Here is a 5,000-nt window from a genome sequence, read left to right as displayed (position 1 = left end):
TGTGTATGTGCTGAGTACAAGGTATATAGTACAGACAGAAACAGAAACTCTCTCTCACACACACACACACACATACACATGTACACACACACACACACACACACACACACACACACACACACACACACATTATTTGCCCCATTAATCGCTGCGCCTTTTGTTGGTGTTACCTGGCCAGTAAACATATCTTGCAAACATACTGTTTGAAACAGCAGGAGATTGAGTGTATCTGTTTGGGAAGTTTGAGTGTATCTGTTAAGGGTTGAGTCGTCTGCTCATTGTTATGTATAATTTATACATACATTCATACTTAAAGTGGATCACCATCCAGACAGATCATTTAAGACAGCTCAGTGTTTGCAAATTGTGGTTAAATATATGTGATGGTTATGATTTAACACTTCCTGTTCATGTTTTCATTTCATTTCATGCATACTTGATTTTTTTTTTGTCTGTTCCAGGGTTTGTATTTTGTCATGTCAAGAATTGTGTTTTCACTTTTTAAGGAAACTAAATGTTCAAGTTGTTCTTTGAAATGCTCCAGTTCCTAAATAATGCCACAGACTATCTTAAAGCTGCACAGACTGTACTGTTCATGTGTAAAGACTGTCAGTCAGACATTACTGAAATGTGCATAACACTATTTATGGAATCGCTGTTCACATATCAGCAGGGTCTGGTGTTTTTCTCTAACTGTCATGATCACAGAGGAGGGAGGGAGAGAGAGACAGAGAGATAGAGAGAAAGAGAAAGAGAGAGCGCTCTTCTCCTCCTCCTCTGGGTTTTTGTTCAACTGTATTATCTTCTGGCCTGGTCATCCTGACGCTTATTCAGCGGATGGATGTCTGGACGGGGTGAAATCAAAATGGTGCTTTTTGATAATAAACAACCATTCTGTTTCTCAACCAACGTGTGGAAAGTGTGTGGAAAGTCTTGTTGTCTCTCTCTGTCTCACAGTCTTCTTTCACTGACCGAGCTCCCATCGCTCGTCTGAAAGAGCTCTGGACTGCACTCCCAGTCACGGTCAGCCTCTCCCATGTCAGACTCTGCATGGCATCCTCACCTGCCTGTGGTCTAGTACGGCAAAAAAAACAAAGAATGCAAAAAGAAATTAAAGAATGGAAAAAAAGAGAGCAAGAAACAGGAGAAGAAGACTGAGGGGTGCTGGGGAGGGGGCTTGGCATGGTAGCCATAGTGCTTGTAATTTGTCTGATGTGCAATGCGGTGTATTCATACTGACCCACACAAGCGAATGCTAATTCGATTACATGAATGGGCAAAATATTTAATACCCTGAAACACCACGCTACACTCAAGCACCGGTTGGTTAGCAATAACTCAGTGCACAGAAGAAGAAGTTCTCAGTACAACCTGTGACACAAAGAGGCAACGTTTCCATTAAACCTCAAAAAAATCATAGAGTGTGTGTCAGTAAATGAGCAAATATTGGTATCATTGCCCGTTTCAGCACCCATGTGTAGTTTAGTGGGCTGGTTGGTTGGGGTGTCTCTTATGTGTAGTTTAGTGGAGCCTGGTGGGTTGGGGTGTCTCTTATGTGTAGTTTAGTGGGCTGGTTGGTTGGGGCGTCTCTTATGTGTAGTTTAGTGGGCTGGTTGGTTGGGGCATTTCTTACTGTATGTGTAGTTTAGTGGGCTGGTGGGTTGGGGCGTCTCTTATGTGTAGTTTAGTGGAGCCTGGTGGGTTGGGGTGTCTCTTATGTGTAGTTTAGTGGGCTGGTTGGTTGGGGCGTCTCTTATGTGTAGTTTAGTGGGCTGGTTGGTTGGGGCATTTCTTACTGTATGTGTAGTTTAGTGGGCTGGTGGGTTGGGGCGTCTCTTATGTGTAGTTTAGTGGGCTGGTGGGTTGAGGCGTCTCTTATGTGTAGTTTAGTGGGCTGGTTGGTTGGGGCGTCTCTTATGTGTAGTTTAGTGGGGCTGGTTGGTTGGGGCGTCTCTTATGTGTAGTTTAGTGGGCTGGTTGGTTGGGGCATTTCTTACTGTATGTGTAGTTTAGTGGGCTGGTGGGTTGGGGCGTCTCTTATGTGTAGTTTAGTGGGCTGGTGGGTTGAGGCGTCTCTTATGTGTAGTTTAGTGGGCTGGTTGGTTGGGGCATGTCTTACTGTATGTCTAGTTTAGTGGGGCTGGTTGGTTGGGGCGTCTCTTATGTGTAGTTTAGTGGGCTGGTGGGTTGAGGCGTCTCTAATGTGTCCCCTTCTCTGTGAGTTTTGAAATCGTCCAAAGGGGGAGTGTTGCGTTTTATTTAGGCCAGCTAGGACACGAGGCCAAGGTGGGATGGGGGAATGTTTGCGTCTCTGATGACCATGCCACAAGAGGGGTGTGTGTGTGTGTGTGTGTGTTTATGTGTCTGGGGGTTAGTGGGGCTCTGAACGGTCTGTCAGGCAGTCGTGATGGAGGACAGAGTTGAGGGTGACACACACACACACACACTCACACACAGGCGTGCACAAACAGAGAAAGAGGGGTCAAGCAGAAAGTGTCACTTGCCCCACACCCGTCATTAAGCGGACAGCCCACCTGAGCGTGAAACTGCCACAGATCCTCTGTGTACGTATGGCTGTCAGTGTGTGTGTGTGTGTGTGTGTGTGTGTGTGTGTGTGTGTGTCTGTCTCCTGTTCTACGTGACCCCCTACCCCTCCATCCTCTCCCAGAGCATTTCTCAGGTGCAGCGGAGCGTCTCTGTGGCTGAGGTATGGCGGCACAGGTGGAAAGGAAAGGCCCAGACGGACCCCCCTCGCCCCGACCCGCCAGCCCCAGCGTGAGTGATGGGGAGTGGGCCGCTCGCGGCCGGCCGGCCCCCTCGGCTCTGATGGATGAGGGCCGCGGAGGGCCGGCGCGTGTTGTGACAGCCTACAGATGTTCCCCCAATAATGTTTATCAGCCGCTGGGATGACGGGGGGGACGACACACACCTGTTTCCAGTCAAACAGCCGTGCCGAGACCATCCATCCACGCACACACACACACACGCACACACACAGTGTGTGTGTGTGTGTGTCTTGCACAGATATATTCCCTCCTGTCTTTCACACACACACACACACACACACACACACACACACACACACACACACACAGACACACACACTAATGCACAAACACAGTTTATCTCTGACACACCCTCTGTCTCATTCTGGAGACAAGAAGCAATGCACACACAGATACATCAACTAAAGGTTGGAACACGCGCACACACACACACACACACTCATGAATCTCATGAATCACCCCACAGCTCCAGAAACACACACAAAAATCTTCACAGTTGTCAGACTACATCTCACACAGTGAAAAGCATCAGGCCAAACAAACGCCTTCAGGTTTACACAGGGACACCCAGATGCAGGCCACCAGTATTCACACACACACACGCACAGGCCACTAGTCCTCACACACACACACATGCACAGGCCACCAGTCCTCACACACACACACACACACACACACACACACACACACACACACACACAGAGTCCACCAGTTCTCTCTCTAACACACACACACAAAGGCCACCAGTCTTCACACACACACACACACACACACACACACACACAGGCTACCAGTCCTCACACACACACACACACACACAGAGGCCACCAGTTCTCTCTCTCTCACACACACACACAAAGGCCACCAGTCTTCACACACACACTCACACACACACACACACACACACACAGGCTACCAGTCTTCTCACACACACACACACACACACACACACACACACACACACACAGGCTACCAGTCTTCACACACACACACACACACACACAGGGCAGGCCACCAGTGCCGTGTGTACACACAGGCTCAGATCCTCACACTGCCTCTACCACACAATAGCCCTCTAGTACAAACATCCTCTCACTCTAGTTATAACAGTGGGCCACATGCATCAATGGTGTGTACACCTTAAATCACCCCACGTACTTGTCCACGCATGAGAAAGTACTTACTGCTGTAGGAAAGGGATACTTTGCTAGGAAAAACATACCTATCTTGCACACGCCTACCATACCATGCCTAGCATTGTCACGATGTGGCATACACATTGAATGGAATTGTTATGGATCTGTAAACAGACGCTTTAAACCGAAATATGTGCTTACGCAGTCGTACAGCGCTAATGACATACATTTACGGTATCTCTCAACTGTTTATTTTTTCTGTTCTGGGCTATTGCATTTAGCAAGGTTTTACTGTAATATCATGTTGATCTGGGTGTTAGCCTAATGAGGGTGGTGCTAGGGTAGTTTGACCTTGGCGATTGTTTGACCTTGCCAGTCAGAGAGGGTCTGTGGACCAGCTGAATTTTATAACATTAGAAATAAATAAAAACACGGCATACCTATATTCTCATTCACTTCATACACATTCACATCATCTCTGATAAGTCTTAAGGTCTTGACAGCTGGGGCAGATATATCGGGCTTTCAATCACTGCTACCAACTTTAAACAGAGCAGTCTACTACGGCTTGTCACCAGCAGCAGCCAGAGTCTCTGAAGCTCTGTGAGCACCCAGACCTTCTCTGATGTGTTTCGTATTAACACAATGTAGCATGTGCAGACTTCTACAAAGGCCATCCAGAAATCTGTGTCGAGTGTATCGGCCATAGTGGTAGAAATCCCCTTGTGTCGGGAGACTTGTCAGGGAGAGAGGACAGAGGAGAGACAAAACACAAGTGTGTGTGTGTGTGTGTGTGTGTGTGTGTGTGTGTGTGTGTGTGTGTGTGTGTGTTTGAAAGAGAGAGGGAGAGAGGGGGGATATTGAGGGTCAGACTAGGAAGGGGTGGCAGGAAACGTGGGGCGCAGCAACCCGTGGCGAGGGTAGATGCGATCAGGGCCACTTTGGCGCTGTAATTACGCGTGCGCTGTCAGCGAAGCGACACTATCAGCCCCGCTGTCTTAACGCCGAGGAGATTACCACTCTTGCCCTTTTTTTCTCTCCTCCACCCTCTTTCTCACTCTTTCTTCTCCTCCATGTC

At 48.1% G+C, this 5,000-nt stretch overlaps 1 protein-coding gene across 1 annotated transcript in view; it reads left to right on the top strand.

Moving 5' to 3' along the window:
- Nucleotides 1-4, top strand: part of megf6 (multiple EGF like domains 6) — a 67,237-nt gene extending 67,233 nt beyond the window's left edge. The window contains 1 exon segment of the mRNA XM_062551950.1: nt 1-4. This exon segment is cut by the window's left edge and continues 141 nt beyond it. The gene's annotated coding sequence lies outside the window, so the exon portion shown is untranslated.
- The last annotated feature ends 4,996 nt before the right edge of the window (nt 5-5,000 follow it).

This window comes from Sardina pilchardus, chromosome 13 (assembly GCF_963854185.1).
Source record: "Sardina pilchardus chromosome 13, fSarPil1.1, whole genome shotgun sequence".
NCBI classification, from domain to species: domain Eukaryota; kingdom Metazoa; phylum Chordata; class Actinopteri; order Clupeiformes; family Clupeidae; genus Sardina; species Sardina pilchardus.
The sequence above is the reverse complement of the archived record's forward strand: the minus strand, read 5'-3'. Positions and strand labels throughout refer to the sequence as shown.